Source organism: Bos taurus, chromosome 25, assembly GCF_002263795.3.
Source record: "Bos taurus isolate L1 Dominette 01449 registration number 42190680 breed Hereford chromosome 25, ARS-UCD2.0, whole genome shotgun sequence".
Lineage (NCBI taxonomy): Eukaryota > Metazoa > Chordata > Mammalia > Artiodactyla > Bovidae > Bos > Bos taurus.
In genome coordinates, this window is record NC_037352.1 from 28,891,414 (window position 1) to 28,912,874 (window position 21,461).

At 43.2% G+C, this 21,461-nt stretch overlaps 1 protein-coding gene across 3 annotated transcripts in view; it reads left to right on the top strand.

Annotated features, from left to right (window-relative positions):
* Positions 1-21,461, top strand: part of CALN1 (calneuron 1) — a 462,160-nt gene that overhangs the window by 255,217 nt on the left and 185,482 nt on the right. The window lies entirely within an intron of this gene.

Sequence of the window (21,461 nt, forward strand, 5' to 3'; positions counted from 1 at the left end):
GGAAAGAATCTGAAAAAGAATGGAGATATGTATATGTATATATATAACTATCTGAGCCACTTTGCCATACACCTGAAGCTAATACAACATTGTAAATCAACTACACGCCCAATGTAAAGTAAAAATTAAAAAAGAACTATTTTATATGGACCTTTTAAAAGCTTTAAACAAGAGAAATAGCTTTCTGTTTTATTATAACCCAATTACAGGCTCATATAGAAACTTTCAGACTTTCCAAAGGTGCGAGACTTATTGAAAAAACTATGGATCCATGTGAGGTGTTACATGACTGATATTATATTATAAAGATTTTTAATAACATGATAAATGTTCACAATTGAATGTCAAGTAGAAAGGACAGGAAAATATTATTTCAATTATTTTATTTATTTGCTTAGAAGAGAAGACTCATATGTTGTTTCTGAGTGGTGTGTTGATTTTCATTTCCTGTTTGTATTCTTTATTCTTTTCTGTTTTTCTTTAGTATAAATAATGCCATGATAAACGACATAGTGCAGAGATAGTTATCCAAATTTCTGATTAATTCCTTAGGACAGGTTCCAGAAAAGAAATTATGGAATGAAAGAGAAAAACATTAAAGAGGAACTTTTTATCTAAATGGCATGCCAAATTAATATCCAGAAAGGCTCTGCCAAGACCTGTTCCCATCATGGGGGATGAGGAGTCTCGGCAGACTGCACACTGTCTTCTCACTTAAAAATAAAATCTTCACGCACTGGGGATGTGGGAAATGCCATCTTATTATTGCTTTAATTTGCATTTATTTTCATACTATTGAAGTTGAACATTCCCACATGTTTAACAATCATATTTTCTTTTGTGAATTATCTATTCACATCCTTTAGCATTTATGTCTTTTTAATGAATTTCTTTGTATTTGAGCAGTATTACCCTTTTGTCAAGTTCATGACATAGAATTTTCCTCATTTATTGCTAAATAATAATTTCATCTCTGAATTTTTTTAACATAAGAAGTATGTTACCAAGTCTGTGAATCTTTTCTGCTTTTCTTGTATTGATTTGAAGCTTAGAAAAGTTTTTCCCTATTTCACATATATATTTCCTTTACATTTCTTTAGGGTTTTAGAGTAAAATAGAAAGTGAGGAGCAAAAATGGATTTTTCTGTCTAAATTCTTAAGTTATCTTCCCAACACCTTTTGTCAAATAAACCTATTTTCTATTCAATTATTTCTGTTTATTATCTATATTTCCTATAGCTTATTTCTCAGTAACCCTGTATCTCCTATTCATTCTTACATCAGTCCTTTTTTCATTACTGTAGTTTTGTAATACATTTTATTATTTGATACAGCATTACTGCTCTTAATTATTTTAAAGATTTTCTTGCCTGCTTATTCTTCCAAATGACCTTAAGAGTCATTGGGAAAGCTTCCGAAAAATTCCATAGTGACTCTTATTGGAATTGCTTCAAACATATAAATTAATTTGGAAAAAATTAATATCCTTACAATAATCTTTCTGTCAAGAGTCATGGTATTATTTGCCATTGTCTTTAAAGACTTTTAAAATATTTCAGTAAAATTGTACGTGTGTATACCTGTACCTGCACATATGTATTTTCATTCCTGGCTCAGGAAGATCCCCTGCAGGAGGAAATGACAACCCACTCCAGAATTCTTGCCAGGATAATCCCATGGACAGAGCGCTACAGTCCATGGGGTCACAAAGAGTTGGACATGACTGATCATGCAAGCAAACTTGAAAATGGCATTTAGGATCCATATGAGGAAATCATTTTATTCATATGTATATATGTATGTAGTAGTCCAACTCTTTGTGACCCCATGGACTGTAGCCCACCAGGTTCCATTGTCCACGGAATTTTCCAACCAAGAATACTGGAGTGTGTTGCCATTTCCTACTCCAAGGGGTCTTCTTGACCCAAGGATCAAACCCACATCTCCTACATTAGCAGGCAGATTCTTTACCACTCACCACTTGGGAAACCATATGTGTGTGTGTGTGAGCTCAGTCATGTCCGACTCTTTGTGACCCCCTGGACTGTAGCCCTCCAGGCTCCTCTGTCCATTGGGATTTTCTAGGCAAGAATACTAGAGTGGGTTGCCATTTCCTTCTGTGGGGGATCTTCCAGACCTAGGGATCGAACCCATGACTCCTGCATTGGTAGACAGATTCTTTACCACTGAGGCACCTGGGGAGCCCTACAATGAAGTATTACTCATCCATACAAAAGATTGAAATAATGCCATTTGCAGCAATATGGATGGACCTAGAGATTTCATACTAAGTGAAGTAAGAGGAAGATAAATGCCATATGATATCACTCATATGTAGAGTCTAATTTAGAAAAAATAAGAAAGAAAAGAAACAAATGAATTTATTTACAAAAGAGAAACAGACTTACAAATATTAAAAATAAATTTATGGTTACCAAAGAGTAAATATGGTGGGGGAAGGATTAATCAGAAACTTGGGATGAACACACACACACATATATAAGATAAATAACCAACAAAGACCTACTGTATAGCACAGGGAAAGGCTCTCAATATTCTGTAATAACCTTTTTGGGCAAAGAATCTAAAAAGAATAGACCCATGTATTTGTATAACTGAATCACCTAGCTGTCCACCTGAAACTAACAACACTGTAGATCAACTATACCGCAGTATAAAATAAAAATTAAACTACAAAACAAAGCTACAGGGAGAGAGAAGTCTCAGTTTCCATCTTGTAGCTGAGCAGAGAAGAAATGCCTGTTTTCTGAGGATGCAGGGGGAAGCCCTCCCTCTGGGGGCTTCCCTACTCAGAAGCATGGAGACCCCAGCCCACAGAGCAAATTTTTCTCCACAAATTTTAGGAGTCAGTGGATCAGGACGCCCCTGCCACCCATCTAGCTCATGTACACAGGTGAGGTCCTTTCTCTAGGAGACTCCCAGGTGAGGCAGGCCCCCTTTCTGCCAGCCCCTGGGCACCCCTTCTCTGTACCATCCCTCCACCTGTGCTCCATCATCTCTGAGAGCCCTGCCCACCTGGGTCTGTGCCTACAGCAGAGGGGACTTGCCAGAAGGATGGGAGGGAGAGCCAGTTGGGATATAGCTGCAGGCTCAGAAGTCTCTGGTCTCTTTTCCGTTAAGTTTTCTAAATGGTTATTGCTGTCACACAGGAAAACTATTGATTTTTAAATGTGTGTCCGATGCATAGCCATTGTTACTAAATTTCCCAGAATGACTGTTGTTCTTTCTAGACAATCATACTGCCCTCTGAATAGTGGTAATCTTCTCCATTTCTGAGGTGATTATTTCTCACTTCCATTTCACATCATAATATTGACCAGCATGTTGAGAATAATATTGAATGAAAATGATAGCAAGTATCTTAGGTCTTACTTATCTGAATGGGGATTCCTCCCTGCATGAGGATATCTGTTCTGGTCTTTAAGTCGATCACTCTTACTCTTTTAAGGAGGTCACTCCTACTTTTTCCATGGAGAAGGAAATGGCAACCCACTCCAGTACTCTGGCCTGGAGAATTCCATGGACAGAGGAGCCTGGCAGGCTCTAGTCCATGGAGTTGCAAAGAGTCAGACACGACTAAGCAACTAACACACATTCTTTTCCCAGTTTTAAAAAGTCCTGATGAGATATTATATTTAACTCAGCTTCTGTGTGATATCCATAGAGATAACCACTTAAAAAATGTATTTCTTTACTTATCTGACTGCATCAGGTCTTAGTTGCTGTGTGCGGGATCTTCACTGCAGCATGCAGGGTCTAGTTGCCTGACTAGGGATTGAACCTGGACCCCCTGCATTAGGAGTATGGAGGCTTAGCCACTGGACCACCAGGGAAGTCCCCATCATCTTCTCTTTCATCATTTATTTTCTCTCTTATTTTCCTCTGTCTTTATTTAGAGTAACTTAGGGATGTAGGTTATTCCTACAACTATTTCTGCTGCTGCAGCAGCACCTACCTTTATTACTGCTACTGCAATTGCTCCTCTCCCCTCCAACATAATATGATATTTTCCAAATAACACTTATGTTTGCCTACATAAAGTTAATATACTAATACACTACTTTAAGTAACAGACTTACCAAGAAGAAGCATATAAATAGCAAGTTGATATGTACAGGTTTTGGCTTTCCCAGTACACAATGACCTCTCTTTTTTGCCCTTTTCAATTCTTGTATCCTTGCCCCCCACTGTTTATCATATTATATCCAGACACTACTCTAAAAATAAATTTTGGACCTTCTGAAGTGAAGTGAAGTGAAGAGAAAGTCGCTCATTCGTGTCCGACTCTTTGCAACCCCATGGATTATACAGCCCTTGGAATTCTGGAGTGGATAGCCTTGTTTCTTGTCATCCCTTTTCTCTCCTTCTCTGGTACCTCCATTTGTAGGTACAACCCCAGAATATCACATGAAGAGAAGTTCCAGCACTGGCCAGCATCATGCTACAGGCTCCAGTCTCCACGCCCTAAGCAGGGGGGAGACTGTGGGAACCCAGTGGACACCCACTGGAGTGGGTAGCCTTTCCTTTCTCCGGGGGATCTTCCCAACCCAGGGGTCGAACCCAGGTCTCCTGCATTGCAGGCAGATTCTCTACCAGCTGAGCCACAAGGACCTTCTAACACATACCAAAAATTAAAAAGATAAGGATGGAGTGATATTCTTTTCTAGCACCACAATGAGTGTTCTTGAGCATCCTTTCTCCTTCCTCCTACCTTGGAGAACTATCCTAGATCATATCAAGTTTCTCTGATTTTTGCCTCTGTGAAGAAAGCTGAGCACCAAAAAATTGATGCTTTTGAACTGTGGTGTTGGAGAAGACTCTTGAGAGTCCCTTGGACTGCAGGAGATCCAACCAGTCCATTCTAAAGGAGATCAGCCCTGGGTGTTCTTTGGAAGGAATGATGCTAAAGCTGAAACTCCAGTACTTTGGCCACCTCATGCGAAGAGTTGACTCATTGGAAAAGACTCTGATGCTGGGAGGGATTGGGGGCAGGAGGAAAAGGGGATGACAGAGGATGAGATGGTTGGGTATCATCACCGACTTGATGGACATGAGTCTGAGTGAACCAACCGGGATTTGGTGATGGACAGGGAGTCCTGGCATGCTGTGATTCATGGGGTCACAAAGAGTCGGACATGACTGAGCGACTGAACTGAACTGAATTGAGTACTTTTATAGTCAACACACACTTGGGATGCCTTGTTTATCTCTCTTCCCAGCTGAACTCGAATTTCCTAGACCACAGAGTTGATGTCCTCTATGTTCATTTAGCATCCCCAGGTCTAGCGCAATGACTCTATGTAATGGGTCTGGGAACCTATTTGTTGGCTTGAGTTAGAAGTCATAGTTTTCCGCCAATGGATCCCAAGTAGACTTTGACTTTGCTAGAGCATTGATGGTGTCCTCACCTTTTCTCCTCGCTGAAGCTGGGTCCCTCTTCCTTCCATTCATGTCTTTCACCTCATCCTCATATGTTTGTACAATCTCTTAATTGCATAGGACTGTTTTCTTTCTTTCTGTTTTTGCTTGTTTCCCTTTTGGTTGTGCTGAGTCTCAGTTGTGGCACGTGGGATTGTCATTGCTGCATGCAGGATCTTTGTTGTGGCATGCCTCATCTCTAGTCACAGCATGTGGGTCTTGTTCCCTGATCAGGGATCAAACGTGGGCCCCCTGCATTGGGAGGGAGGAGTCTTAACCACTGGACCACCAGGGAAGTCCTGCACAGGGCTGCTTTCATGTATCATACTGGGAATACAAGCAGGTGTTCCTTAAGCCTTCTTCTCTAATAGTGAATGAGTTTCAGGAGTAAATTTTTCTTTGGGTATTCAGGATAATGTTTCTCCTCTCTTTTTGAACTCACCCATATTTTTTCCCTTCATTTTCGGTTCTTAATGTGGAGACCTGGTTCCTAGAATTAACCAACTATCATTTGTGTGGGTGTCACTGGTCACCTTCTTTTTCCACTTGAGTTTCAGAATACCCACTTATGGGGAGGAAGTGTGCCATACCTCATGTAGTTTTTGGTGACTAATAAGTATTCAGTAAAAGAATACTGGGCAGGGTTTGTTTTCATGCTTACACTCACCACTTCTTTAAATCTGAGAAGCATTTATGGTTAAAGAATCATGATCAGTGGGAGGGGGTTTCAGAATGGGGAATACGTGTACACCTGTGGCGGATTCATGTTGATGTATGGCAAAACCAATACAATATTGTAAAGTAATTAGCCTCCAATTAAAATAAATAAATTTATGTTTTAAAAAAAGAATCATGATCAAAGGGCTTCCCTTGATCCAGTGGTTAAGGCTCTGCTCTTTCAATGCAGTGGGCATGGAACTAAGATTCCCACATGCTTTGGGATGCAGCTCCCCAAAAGTTAAAAGATAAGAATCATGATCAAGAAGCAGCATATTAAACAATGATAACAATTCCCAACACTTATTACACTCTGGGTTCCCACAGTCTCCCCCCTGCTTAGGGCGTGGAGACTGGAGCCTGTAGCACAATGCTAGTCAGTGCTGGAACTTCTCCTCGTGTGCTATGCTGGGGTTGTACCTACAAATGGAGGTACCAGAAAAGGAGAGAAAAGGATGACAAGAAACAAGAACAAGGTGCCAGACTTCCTAGCAGCCCAGGCATACACACTTGGGAGCTGGTTGCCTGGGTCTCTAGGTTTCGCAGACTCTGGGTCTCCGAGCTTGGCGAGGACCAAGAATGATGCTCATGCCTCTTCCCATCACTTCTTGGCAGGTGCTGCAGCTCCCTTTCCAAGAGTGCAGCCTGCACAGATGACCCGTTTTATTTCTCCATCTGCTTCACTTGCTCTGTGGCTGGCAAACATTTGCTTAGATTTTTTTCAAGTGGTTGATGGGTAGCCTCAGCTTTTAGAACTTCTGTGATTTTTTTTTTTTTTTTGTCTTTTTCTAGTTTCATGGATTTTTTTTATGGAAAGTTGAATGAAGACACATTAGAGATTATCCTCATTCTTTTTTTTTTTTTTTTTTTTAAATTTAAAGCCTGACAGAAAGTGCCGTCCAGCAGTATCTGGTATGGCTCGCGGACTCCAAAATTATTGCGGAAGAAGCCAAGATGCTTCTTCGCATGTTTCTGCCTGGTGATCTTCATGCCTGGCTTCCCGGACCCAGGCCACCCGACCAGGAGGCAGCTTCCCTCATTCTTTTTTATTTGATACATTTATACTGGTAATGTGGGAGACCTGGCTTTGATCCCTGGGTTGGGAAGATCCCCTGGAGAAGGGAAAGGCTACCCACTCCAGTATTCTGGCCTAGAGAATTCCATGGACTATGTAGTTCATGGGGTTGCAAAGAGTCAGACACGACTGAGCAACGTTCACTTATAGTGGAGTATGGAATATGCTAGACTAGCATTAGCTGACACCTCTGTCATGCCATGCAATTATTTTTGTCCAGTTTGGGGAACAATTAAGACCTAATCTCTTAGCAAGTTTAATGTTTATAATACACTTTTGTTGGCTACCATCACTGTAGTGTGTATAAGACCTCTGGGACTTATTTCTCCACTAGTTGCAAGGCTGTGTCCTTAAACAACGTCGTCCAACACATTAACCAAAACACCCAAGTAATCAGATTGAAAAATGGGGTCTTCCTTGTGAGTCCAGAAGTAAAGACATCACCTTCCAGTGAAGGGAATATAAGTTCAATCCCTGGTCAGTTCAGTTCAGTTCAATTGCTTAGTTGTGTCTGACTCTTTGCCACTCCCTGGATTGCAGCACACCAGGCTTCCCTGTCCATCACCAACTCCCAGAGCTTCCTCAAACTCGTGTCCATTTAGTTGGTGATGCCATCCAACCATCCCATCCTCCATTGTCCCCTTCTCCTCCCGCCTTCAATCTTTCCCAGCATCAGGGTCTTTTCAAATGAGTCATTTCTTTGCATCAGGTGGCCAAAGTGGTTTCAGCTTCAGCACCAGTCCTTCCAATGAATATTCAGGACTGATCTCCTTTAGGACTGACTGGTTTGATTTCCTTGCAGTCCAAGGGACTCTAAAGAGTCTTCTCCAACACCACAGTTCAAAAGCATCAATTTTTCAGTGCTCAGCATTCTTTATGATCCAACTCTCATATCCATACATGACTACTGGAAAAACCGTAGCTTTGACTAGATGGACCTTTGTTGGCAAAGGAATGTTTCTGCTTCTTAATATGCTGTCTAGTTCAAGCTGGTTTTAGAAAAGGCAGAGGAACTAGATATCAAATTGCCAACATCCGCTGGATCATGGAAAAAGCAAGAGAGTTCCAGAAAAACATCTATTTCTGCTTTATTGACTACCTTTGACTTTGTGGATCACAATAAACTGTGGAAAATTCTGAAAGAGATGGGAATACCAGACCACCTGACCTGCCTCTTGAGAAATCTGTATGCAGATCAGGAAGCAACAGTTAGAACTGGACATGGAACAACGGACTGGTTCCAAATTGGAAAAGGAGTACGTTTCAAGGCTGTATATTGTCACCCTGCTTAGTTAACTTCTATGCAGAGTACATCATGAGAAACGCTGGACTGGAAAAAACACAAGCTGGAATCAAGATTGCTGGGAGAAATCTCAATAACCTCAGATATGCAGATGACACCACCCTTATGGCAGAAAGTGAAGAGGAACTCAAAAGTCTCTATGAAAGTGAAAGTGGAGAGTGAAAAAGTTGGCTTAAAGCTCAACATTCAGAAAACAAAGATCATAGCATCTGGTCCCATCACTTCATGGGAAATAGATGGGGAAACAGTGGAAACAGTGTCAGACTTTATTTTCTGGGGCTCCAAAATCACTGCAGATGGTGACTGCAGCCATGAAATTAAAAGACGCTTACTCCTTGGAAGGAAAGTTATGACCAAGCTAGATAGCATATTCAAAAGCAGAGACATTACTTTGCCAACAAAGGTCCATCTAGTCAAGGCTATGGTTTTTCCTGTGGTCACATATGGATGTGAGAGTTGGACTGTGAAGAAGGCTGAGTGCCGAAGAATTGATGCTTTTGAACTGTGGTGTTGGAGAAGACTCTTGAGAGTCCCTTGGACTGCAAGGAGATCCAACCAGTCCATTCTGAAGGAGATCAGCCCTGGGATTTCTTAGGAAGGGATGATGCTAAAGCTGAAACTCCAGTACTTTGGCCACCTCATGGGAAGAGTTGACTCATTGGAAAAGACTCTGATGCTGGGAAGGATTGGGGGCAGGAGGAGAAGGGGACGACAGAGGATGAGATGGATGGATGGCATCACTGACTTGATGGATGTGAGTCTGGGTGAATTCTGGGAGTTGGTGATGGACAGGGAGACCTGGCATGCTGCGATTCATGGGGTCACAAAGAGTCGGACATGACTGAGTGACTGAACTGAACTGAACTGAGTGTGGTCATAACTTTTCTTCTAAGGAGCAAGCGTCTTTTATTTATTTATTTTTAAATTTTATTTTATTTTTAAACTTTACATAATTGTATTAGTTTTGCCAAATATCAAAATGAATCCGTCACAGGTATACATGTGTTCCCCATCCTGAACCCTCCTCCCTCCTCCCTCCCCATACCATCCCTCTGGGTCGTCCCAGTGCACTAGCCCCAAGCATCCAGTATCGTGCATCGAACCTGGACTGGCAACTCGTTTCTTACATGATATTTTACATGTTTCAATGTCATTCTCCCAAATCTTCCCACCCTCTCCCTCTCCCACAGAGTCCATAAGACTGTTTTATACATCAGTGTCTCTTTTGCTGTCTCATACACCGGGTTATTGTTACCATCTTTCTAAATTCCATATATATGCGTTAGTATACTGTATTGATGTTTTTCCTTCTGGCTTACTTCACTCTGTATAATAGGCTCCAGTTTCATCCACCTCATTAGAACTGATTCAAATGTATTCTTTTTAATGGCTGAGTAATACTCCATTGTGTATATGTACCACAGCTTTCTTATCCATTCATCTGCTGATGGACATCTACGTTGCTTCCATGTCCTGGCTATTATAAACAGTGCTGTGATGAACATTGGGGTACACGTGTCTCTTTCCCTTCTGGTTTCCTCAGTGTGTATGCCCAGCAGTGGGAGCATCTTTTAATTTCATGGCTGCAATCACCATCTGCAGTGATTTCGGAGCCCAAGAAAATAAAGTCTGTCACTGTTTTCATTGTTTCTCCATCTATTTGCAATGCAGTGATGGGACCAGATGACATGATCTTAGTTTTTGAATGTTGAGTTTTAAGCCAACTTTTTCACTCTCCTGTTTTACTTTCATCAGGAGGCTCTTTAGTTCTTCTTCACTTTCTGCCATAAGGGTGGTGTCATCTGCATACTTGAGGTTATTGATATTTCTCCCAGCAATCTTGATTCCGGCTTGTGCTTTATCCAGCCCGGCATTTTGCATCATGTACTCTGCATATAAGTTAAATAAGCAGGGTGACAATATACAGCCTTGACATAGTCCTTTCCCAATTTGGAACCAGTCTGTTGTTCCATGTCTGGTTCTAATTGTTGCTTCTTGACTTGCATACAGATTTCTCAGGAGGCAGTTAAGGTGGTCTGGTATTCCCATCTCTTTCAGAATTTTCCACAGTTTATTGTGATCCACACAGTCAAGGCTTTGGCATAGTCAATAAAGCAGAAGTAGATGCTTTTCTTGAACTCTCTTGCTTTTTCTATAGTCCAACAGATGTTGGCAAATTTGATCTCTGGTTCCTCTGCCTTTTCTAAATACAGCTTGAACATCTGGAATTTCATGGATCACATACTGTTGAAGCCTGGTTTGGAGAATTTTGAGCATTACTTTGTTAGCATGTGAAATGAGTGCAATTGTGCAGTAGTTTGAGCATTCTTTGACATTGCCTCTCTTTGGGACTGGAATGAAAACTGACGTTTTCCAGTCCTGTGGCCACTGCAGAGTTTTCCAGATTTGCTGGCATATTGAGTGCTGCACTTTCACAGCATCATCTTTTCAGATTTGAAATAGTTCAACTGGAATTCCATCACCTCCACTAGCTTTGTTCATAGTGATGCTTCTTAAAGCCCACTTGAATTCGCATTCCAGGATGTCTGGCTATAGGTGAGTGATCACCTGGGTGATTATCTGGATTGTGAAGATCTGTTTTTGTATAATTCTGTGTATTCTTGCCACCTCTTCTTAATATCTTCTGCTTCTGTTAGGTCCATATCATTTCTGTCCTTTATTGTGCCCATCTTTGCATGAAATGTTTCCTTGGTATCTCTAATTTTCTTGAAGAGATCTCTAGTCTTTCCCATTCTATTGTTTTCCTCTATTTCTTTGCACTGATCACTGAGGAAGGCTTTCTTATCTCTCCTTGCTATTCCTTGGAATCCTGCATTCAAATGGGTATATCTTTCCTTTTTTCCCTTGCCTTTTGCTTCTCTTCTTTCCCCATCTATTTGTAAGGCCTCCTCAGAGAACCATCTTGCCTTTTTGCATTTCTTTTTCTTGGGGATGGTCTTGATCACTGCCTCCTGTACAATGTCATGAACCTCCATCCATAGTTCTTCAGGCACTCTGTCTATCAGATCTAATCCCTTGAATCTATTTCTCACTTCCACTGTATAATTGTAAGGGATTTGATTTAGGTCATACCTGAATGGTCTAGTGGTTTTCCCTACTTTCTTCAATTTCAGTCTGAATTTGGCAATAAGGAGTTCATGGTCTGAGCCATAGTCAGCTCCCGGTCTTGTTTTTGCTGACTGTATATAGCTTCTCCATCTTTGGCTGCAAAGAATATAGTCAATCTGATTTCGGTATTGACCATCTGGTCATGTCCATGTGTAGAGTCCTCTCTTATGTTGTTGGAAGAGGGTGTTTGCTATGACCAGTGCATTCTCTTGGCAAAACTCTATTAGCCTTTGCCCTGCTTCATTTTGTATTCCAAAGCCAAATTCGCATGTTACTCCAGGTATCTCTTGACTTACTACTTTTGCATTCCAATCCTCTATAATGAAAAGGACATCTTTTTGGGGTGTTAGTTCGAGAAGGTCTTGTAGGTCTTTATAGACCATTCAATTTCAGTTTTTTCAGGATTACTGTTCAGGGCATAGACTTGGATTACTGTGATATTGAATGGTTTGCCTTTGAAACAGACAGAGATCATTCTGTCATTTTTGAGATTGCACCCAAGTACTGCATTTCAGACTCTTTTGTTGACTATGATGGCTACTCCATTTCTTCTAAGGGGTTCTTGCCCACAGTAGTATATATAATGGTCATCTGAATTACAGTCACCCATTCCAGTCCATTTTAGTTCATTGATTCCTAAAATGTCAATGTTCACTCTTGCCATCTCCTGTTTGAGCACTTCCAATTTGTCTTGATTCATGGATCTAACATTCCACGTTCCTATGCAATATTGTTCTTTACAGCATAGGACTTTACTTCCATCGCCAGTCACATCCACAATTGGGCGTTGTTTTCGCTTTGGCTTTATCTGTTCATTTTTTCTGGAGTTATTTCTCCACAATCTCCAGTAGCATCTTGGGCACCTACTGGCCTGGGGAGTTCATCTTTCAGTGTCCTATCTTTTTGCCTTTTCATACTGTTCATGGGGTTTTCAAGGCAAGAGTACTGAAGTGGTTTGCCTTCCATTCTCCAGTGGATCATGTTTTGTCAGAACTCTCCACCATGACCCATCTGTCTTGGGTGATCCTACACGGCATGGCTATTAGTTTCATTGAGTTAGACACTGCTGCTGCTACTGCTAAGTTACGTCAGTCATGTCCAACTCTGTGTGACCCCATAGACGGCAGCCCACGAGGCTCCCCCATCCCTGGGATTCTCCAGGCAAGAACACTGGAGTGGGTTGCCAGACTGGTCCATATGATCAGTTTGATTAGTTTTCTGTGATTGTGGTTTTCATTCTGTCTGCCCTCTGATGATAAGGATAAGAGGTTTATGGAAGCTTCCTGATGGGAGAGGCTGACTTATCTCTCTGGTCAGGGAGCTGAAAATCCCTTACTTGTCTTGCAGCCAAAAGCACAAAACATAAAATAGAAGCACTATTGTAATAAATTAAATAAAGACGTTTAAAATGGTCCACACCAAAACATCTGTACAACATAAAATAGAAAAAAAAATTTAAAAATAGGCAGAGGAACTAAATAGACATTTATCCAAAGGACCAACAAGTCCATAAAACTGTGCTCAATATCTGTTCCTTGTGATCCTCAAGTCAAGATTATTCTGAAGTCGCTGCATCCATTTTCTCATAACTCACTCCCTGATGTACTTCAGACCCGAAACTTTCTAGTCAACACTATTCTCTGAAGGTTAGAGATGACCTTGCAGCTATTGGAGTAGAAGGCGAGTTTGGTGCTAGTAAGATGCATGGTCTGTCTTGTTTTGACAGTTTCTTTTCCACATGGATCCCCGAGGAAGGTGTGAATATAAGAGCAATAGGAATAAGGAAAAAAGTGCCTGTGTATATTCAGCCTTGCCCGTGGGCTATATCCATATGCAGAAAATAAGAGAGGAGGTAGCATGGCTGGGCTAACTCTAAGCAGATTAGGCTTGGATGGACCCATAGCATAGATGAGAAACAATACCAGAGGAGCATGGGCCCCAGCTGTGAGCACAAACTTTGCACACCTCCTGAGAGCCAGCCTTATTGATTACTTCCTGGTCCTATTCGGAAGGGACGTGAGAGTGAGCAGTGCCAAGGCTAGGACATGCCTCCACCCTCCACCAACTCCCTCCTTTATCTCACTATCCCTCAGCTCTCTACTGTGCATGTGTGCGTGCTAAGTTGCTTCAGGCGTGTCTGACTCTTTGTGACCCTATGGACTGTAGCCCACCTGCAGGGCTCCTCAGTCCGTGGGATTCTTCAGGCAAGAATACTGGAGTGGGTTGCCATGCCTTCCTCCAGGGGATCTTCCCCACCCACGGATCGGACCCATGTCTCTGACATCTCCTGCATTGGCAGGTGGTTCTTTATCACTTGTGCTACCTGGGAAGCCCACTTTCTACTGTGGTCAATTGCAATTTCCCATTTGGATATAAAGCGGAAGTAGAAGCATCTTTTCTATCATTCTAGGATGCATAAGAGGTGTAAAAGCTCTGCTTAACGTCCAGCTCCCATGAGAAACAGGCTTCCCGGGATGCTAGGTTGCCGGCGGCCTGTGCACTGCTTAGGGTTGTCTGGGCCTTGGAGCTGCTTTGACAGGCAGGTTGAGGATTGGGCAGTTTGGGAAGTAGGAGGACTTAAGTATGTAAAATTCTGAGCACAGAGGCAGAGGATGGAGAGAACATGCTAGTCCTTTCAGAATAGTGGCTGAGCCAGCCTGCTGCCCACAGTCAAGCCTTCACAAGGAAGAACCTTGCTTGTGTCACCAGCTTCTCTGAGGTCTATATTAGATCCCTAACCAGGGATCGAACCCATGATATCTACAGTGGACACACTGAGTCCCAACCACTGGACTGCCAGGGAAGTCCCTGTTTCTCTTCTTAAAAGGATACCAATCCTATTGGATTAGGGTCCCACCCTTATTACCTCACTTAACCTTAATCACTTCCTTCAAGTCTCTGTCTCCAAATATAGTCACACTGGGAGTTGGGGCTTCAACCAATGAATTCTGGAGGGACACAGTTCAGTCCCTAACACATTATAAGAGGTTGATGTGGAAGCATTACTGCTACTGCTAAGTCACTTCAGTCATGTCCGACTCTGTGCGACCGCAGAGACGGCAGCCCACCAGACTTCCCCGTCCCTGGGATTCTCCAGGCAAGACACTGGAGTGGGTTGCCATTGCCTTCTCAGCATTAGGCACACAAATTTCACTGGGTGGAGTTGGTGGATGGGGTGATGCTCTCACTCCCCACTTGGACACTTCCCACTGACGCTGCATCAGAAACAAGCAGGGCTTATCTTGTCCTGTTCTCTTCCCACAGGAGTCCTTGTTCCAGCATAAAGGGAGGGTGGTTACTGCTCCAGTCACACAACATCCTTCCTGGGGTCCATGAAGTATTCAGGATGCTCATCTCCTCTTTCAGCTTGCTAGAACCTCCCCTCCCTTACGGGTTAAGGGTTCTGTTGACTTTTAAGAAAGTGCACACCATGAGAGCTGCAAGTCAAGTTTTATTTGGGGCAAAATGAGGACTGTAGCTCAGGAGACAGCATTAAAGAGAGCCCCGAGAAACCACTCTGAGGAGACCAGGGGAAGAACTAAATACATACGCTATATAGCTAGGATATATTGCAATAAGGGGCTTCCCTGGTGGCTCAGCAGTAAAGAATCTGCCTGCCAATGCAGGAGATGGGTTTGATTCTGGGTCGGGAAGATTCCCTGGAGAAGGAAATGGCAACCCACTCCAGTATTCTTGCCTGGGAAATCCCATGGACAGAGGGGCCTGGTGGGCTACAATCCGTGGAGTCACAAAGAGTCTGACTCGACTTAGCATCTAAAAAACAACAACAATATTTCAATAACGCGCAGGTTATCAGGAACATCAAAATATTATTATTAATTGAAGAAAACCAGATATCTCGAGTTAAGGCATTTAGCACTTTTCTAAGTATGGGAAAATGCAAGAGTCTAAGCTCACTGAAATCATTCCTCAGGTATGCACCTGAGCTATCTGGGGCCAGTATCCTGTATTTTCACACCCTATGTTCCCTCAGGGCTCACCACAGGGAGTGCCTGCAATCTATTGGCTGCTAGATGGCAGGTGTTCTTTTCAGCCCTGAATTTCCTCGGGGCTCACTGGCTCATGTTGGAGGGCTGCAATTGCCGATGACTGTGATATCCTTGTTTACTGATATGGCAGGAAATATTCTGTTTCTCAGCTCACTCCTGAGCCATCGAGAATTTCCAAATTAGAGCCTTTGCTCCTACTGTGGTGCTGCCCTAGCTCAATGCTTTTAGGTCAGTCCCAGCCCCTACTAGATTCTGCCCTGGGTGATGGATTGCAACCTCCTGGAGGGTAAGCCTGTGTCTATTCATCCCTCTCTTGCCCCACCGTATACCTCACATCTCCGTGCTTTTGGAATTGAGTCAGTTGATTGGAACAGAGTCTCAAGCAGACATTTCTTCTTCCTCCCAAGCTATCTCCTCATTACCCTTCTTTACCCATCATTTTTTCTGAATATGCCTTTCCTTCCTTTTATTTTGCAGGGATTTTTATTGTTATTTTACCTCTTGGTGAAAGTTTCAGCTGGTTGGTCTTAACGAATGTCGTGCAGTCCTGGCCCTCCCGCAGCTTCTTGCCCTCGTTCAAGTTCATTACTCTGACTTACATAGCAGTGGGAAGCAATCAGATGTGGTCCTGGGCAGGTTAGCTTCCTGCCTGTCTTGCTAAGTGGATCATAATATTGGAAGCATGGGGGAGGTTAGGAATGATTCCTTATTGGAGTGAGTTTCATTGTTTTGCTCTGCACTTACTGTTAAAGATTCGTAAAATGATTTAACCAAATGAAGTTTTTGCATTCGGAGGTCACTGCATTCTGTGAAGGGTCAGGGGAGGGCGGTCTGGGAAGATGTCTGGTTTGTCTTTAGGGGACACGTGAATGCCAGCCTGATGTCTTTAGGGGACACGTGAATGTCCCCTGCCTGATGTCACCCTGCCAGGCCTGGTGGAAGAGGGTGCCTATAGGATTGTATGGGAGAGACCTGGATCCTCTGAGAACTGACCCTCCAAGGAGAATTACTGAGACCCTCATTGCAGGCAGGATGGCAATTTGGGGGAACAAAGAGCTTTCAGACAGTGGTCATTTGTGTTAAAGCCTCTAAAGGCCATTTTCCCAGTTCCCACTAAATTCCTTCCTAAAAGCTCAGTAGGAAAACATACTATACTCTCAGACTTTGCAGAGAGGTGTAACCTGAAACAGGAATTGTACTGGGGCCTCTGACATAGAGGGAGGCTTTGCAACGTGGGGGTTAAATCAAGAGTTCCAAGTTGATCCCTCGGCAGGCATATACTAGCTGACCAGCCTTGACCCAGCTCCTTTTAACCTCTTCTTGGTGAAGTTTTCTCAAGGGTAGAATGTGGAAGGGCAGAACCTATTCACAGTGTTGGGATGGAATCAAACACAATAATATGTCAGACCTTGAGTTCAGTGTCTGGCATATAGCAAATGTTAAATCAATATTTCCTATTACTTATTATGACTCTTTTAAATGCTTAATAAAGGCCTCCAGCAGCTGCCCTGAGACTTGATAACTAGACAAAAAGACAACTTAGATTTCAATTTGCCTCTTTGTGCCAGAAGCCACAGCATTCCCCAGCCAGGGAACACTGGGGTCAGATGAATTAGTGTTCCTGACAGTGTCATACATCACCTGGCCTCCCGAGAGGAGGCAAAAGCATAGGCAAGCTGCCGGGTTGGGAATCACCGCTCTGCTCCTCTGTGTGAGCTTCTGCAAGTTACTGAACCTCTCTGTGCATCAGTTTTCTCATCTGTAAAATGGGCTACTGGCAGACTTCAGTGAACTAGGCTGTGCAATGTCTTCCAATGATGCCATGGCATTGTGAATGCTCAGTATGTTAGATGTTAAGATCATCACCAGACTTCCCAGACTTTGCCTCTGCCGGCGGCTAGTTTTTGTATAAGGAACTTAGGGAGATATGTCTGAAATTATACTCTTCTCAGTACTCCTGGGATGGATGCAGGGTGGGGTAGGGTGAGGTGGACGTGGGGCCAGACTGCTAGGAGCAGCTTTGAAAGCTTACGGAGTGTTCCCAGTCCTGTCTATCCTTTAAACTAGGATCTGCTGAAGGGGACTTTTATTCAGTCTCCATCTGAATAGAATCTTGTACTCCTGGCAAGACCAGTGACGAGCTTTGTATGTGAAGGAGGACTCTGTGTACTGAGGGTCTGCAGAAAATGTGCAATATGCACATGCTCAGGAGCCAGAGCTGAGAAGATCCCAAGAGACATAGACAAAGTCAAAGAGGCATCCCTCTTATTTCTCCAACTATGGGCCTGCAGAAATCTCCCTTGGCTCATTGATAATGGAAAAAAAAAAATGGAGGAGAGAATCACATTTTGACCAATAAGAAATCTGAGGTTCCAAATGTCTTCTGCTTAATAGCTAGAAACAAATCCTTCCATGAACCAGACCTCTCCTCCAACTAGCAGAAAGGCTCTGCCAAGTCCCCTGTGCCCCTGCACTGTAGCTGGCACCACCCTGGGGTTGCTCACCATGACCCAAGCTCTTTCCTTCTGGTCAGCGGTTTCGGGAGCAAAAAAGCTGCTCCCTTCACCGAGGTCAGGATATGGTTGGAAGCATCAATTCCATTTGTCAACTTTGAGGCTGATGTTCTCAGCCAAGGGCACCATCTGTGAATGCTCCCTGATGACTTTGACCAGGGTTCTGTGTGGACTCCAGTTCCACATGCTGCTCTCCCATCACCTGGGTTGGGGGGAGGTTTCAGAGAGGTGGGTGATCACTTTCCTCTTACCTGAAAGTTAGATTGTTTAAAAACAGCCTCATGCTCCTGGTCCTCAGGTGCCTAATATACTGAGAAATATACTCGGCACATACTCTGGACCTCCCCCATCCCCATTCCATTCAGCTCCCAAGTAAGAGTGCCTACTACACCCCGGCCAGAAGCTTGTATGACCCAGCCCAGTGGATGTATTTTAGATAGGGTCTTATGAGGTCTTTGTAAAAGAATGATCCACACCTTCGAGCTTCTAAACCTTTATGAACCGTTGCCCTGGGTGACAGACAGTTGGGGTGATGCCCATTGTTACTAGACCAGCACCTCAGAAGGAGGTCCCTGGAAGGAGAACCATAGTACAGTAAGTCCCCTACATATGAACAGGTTTCATTAGTAAGTCCAGTTTGTTCTTAAGTCTAATTTGTTCATAGGTACCCAACTAACACAATCAGCTATATCATACTATACTGTAATAGGTTTATAATACTTTCCACACAACTAATACATAAAAAACAAACACAAAAAATAAAGAAAACATTTCTCATCTTATACTAGTACAGCACAACAGCTGGCATCCAGGGGTTGGCATCAAGGGTTACCAACTGGAGGAGGGAGAGGAGGTGGGAGATGGTGGAACTGAAGGATTGTCAGCAATAGGAGATGGAGGGCAAGCTGCAATTTCACTCATGCCTGACGTTGATGGAACAGGTTCTGGTTCCTTGCTGGAACTAGATGCACGTTTGCATCTTTGAAAGTTCACGACTTGACGATTGGCACGGAGGGGACTTACTGTACTTGAGACATTATCTAGTCTAGTGTTTCTCAAACTACTTCCTCTTCCTTGTCTGCTTCTTCCTCTTGTCCTGCTCCTCCTTCTTGTTCTGCCACCCACCTGCTCAGATGCCTTTTAAGACACTTGTTTCTCTAGTTGCCCCAACCCCATGGCATTTTAATAGTACAGATATAGTGTGCATATGTCTCTTTATGTACTGTGACCTTAGGAGGGCCACTAATGATTGTAATGCCTAAGATATTTTTTGTCCCCTAAGAATCACTTTCCATCTCACTGAAGGTGACACTTTCTCTCTTGAGAATGCATCTTCTGGTCTGAGACTTTTTGGCCATCCAGCACTGGCTTTTTGTTTATTTATTTATGGCTGCACTAGGTCTTCATTGCAGCACACAGGCTCTTCATTGACGCATGCAGGCTTTCTCTAGTTGTGGTGAGCGGAGACTACTCTCTAGTTGCAGCATGCAGGCTTCTCATTATGGTAGCTTCTCTTGTTGCAGAGCATGGACTCTAGGGCACTCTGGCTTCAGTAGTTGGCTCAGGGGCTTAGCTGCCCCATGGCTTGTAGAATGTTAGTCCCCAGAGCAAGGATCCCATGTCCCCTGCACTGGCAGGCTGATTCTTAATGACTGGACTGCCAGGGAAGTCCCCAGTGCCAGGTTTGACTAGCAGGAGCAACTTGGGGGTGAGCAGCAGGTTAGTGCATGAGCATAACAAGTGTGACTGTCCTAGACTGGGAGCCATGTGGTGCTAACTCATTGTGAATACCAGCAAGACTGGGCCATTCTCAGCTTCCTCCAGCTTTCTACTTTCACAAATACTGGATGATTTATCTTTGGGTAAACATCTTGGACTGCATTTAAGGTAGTTTCCTTGCTTTGTCTTTTTCTTTAAAAGTGAAGTTGTTAAGTGAAAAGGAACCAGCAGGATACAGCATTTTGAATCCTGCTAGTCAGTGTTCAGGATGAGCACACAGGGGTGCATAAGAGAGCTCGTGTCTTCTCCACATCTCTGCCAGCATTGAACAGTATTCTTTTAAGAAGTATTTGCTGGTTTGAAAGGCAAGATGCTAACTTGTTGTCGGCTGATGATGACCAGCCAGGGTGAAATTTTAGATCCTTTCATCTTGTCAAATGGTAAGAGGTACATTCCTTTCTCAGTGGTCCTTGGACTGCCCCACCCCATTTGGTGGCTTAGTCTTCCCTTTCCCACTGACTTGTCATTCTTCTCCTATCCTCTTGGAAGTTTTATCTACACTTGGATCTGTTCCTGGACTGTCTTTTTCTGAATTATTGACATCTTGATGATGACATCTGCTTGAATTTTGGAAGTAGGTTTTCAGCAAAGGCTCATGGAAGGCTATTACACTCTGGGAGTGGATTGATATGTCTGCACTTTGGCAAGCTTGTATGCAGCCACCTGGGCTGTCTTTTTCACCTGGGACCAAGGTGTGGTGACTCTTGGTGGAGACACCCTCCCAAGCAGTCCGTGCAGAATGCCACACTGATGAATCCTGGGGGCTCAGGCCATGCCCTGAAGGTCCACTTTTGTCTAAGTTGGCCTAAGTTCACTTGGCCAGTGTCAGCTCTAGCATGGAAGTTCCAATACATGTTGAACTGAGCAAAGAAAATACAAGCAAGAGATATCATTCATTCTCTAAGGGCACTTTGAGTGCCCACCATGGTATCAAATATAGACTTTTCAGACTGGGTCCTTGGCCTTGCAGAGCTAACAATCTAGGTGGGAGACAGGCATGCACATTAGTGGCTGAGATAGAGGGTAATCAGTTCTAAACAGGTGCACATTAAGTTAGTAGGAGAAACAGAAGTTTGCCCAACTCCGTCTAGTGAGATGAGAAATGGTCAGGAAAAATATCAAAAGAGAACATGATATTTCAGCTTCATCTTATGAAACAAGTTAGAGATTACCCAGTAGACAAATGGAGGGAACAGTGTGTACAGAGGTCTGGAGCTCCGAAATAGCATGACATCTTGTGCAGAGGTGGGGAGCAAAAGGTGTCAAAAGGCATAATGGGACTTGAGGTGGGTGGGTTCTGAGGTGGTTTCCTTATTTTTGGTCAAAGATGCCACTGAAGTTTATAAAGCAGGATCAGATAGGCTTTGGGAGAAGTAAACTCAACTGTGTGGAAGAAAGTATGGAGGTGAGAATATGAGGACAAAAGTCATTCTACTAGTAATATTGTAATTATTATTAGAACATTCATTCTTGGAAACGTTTTCCTACCACAGTGT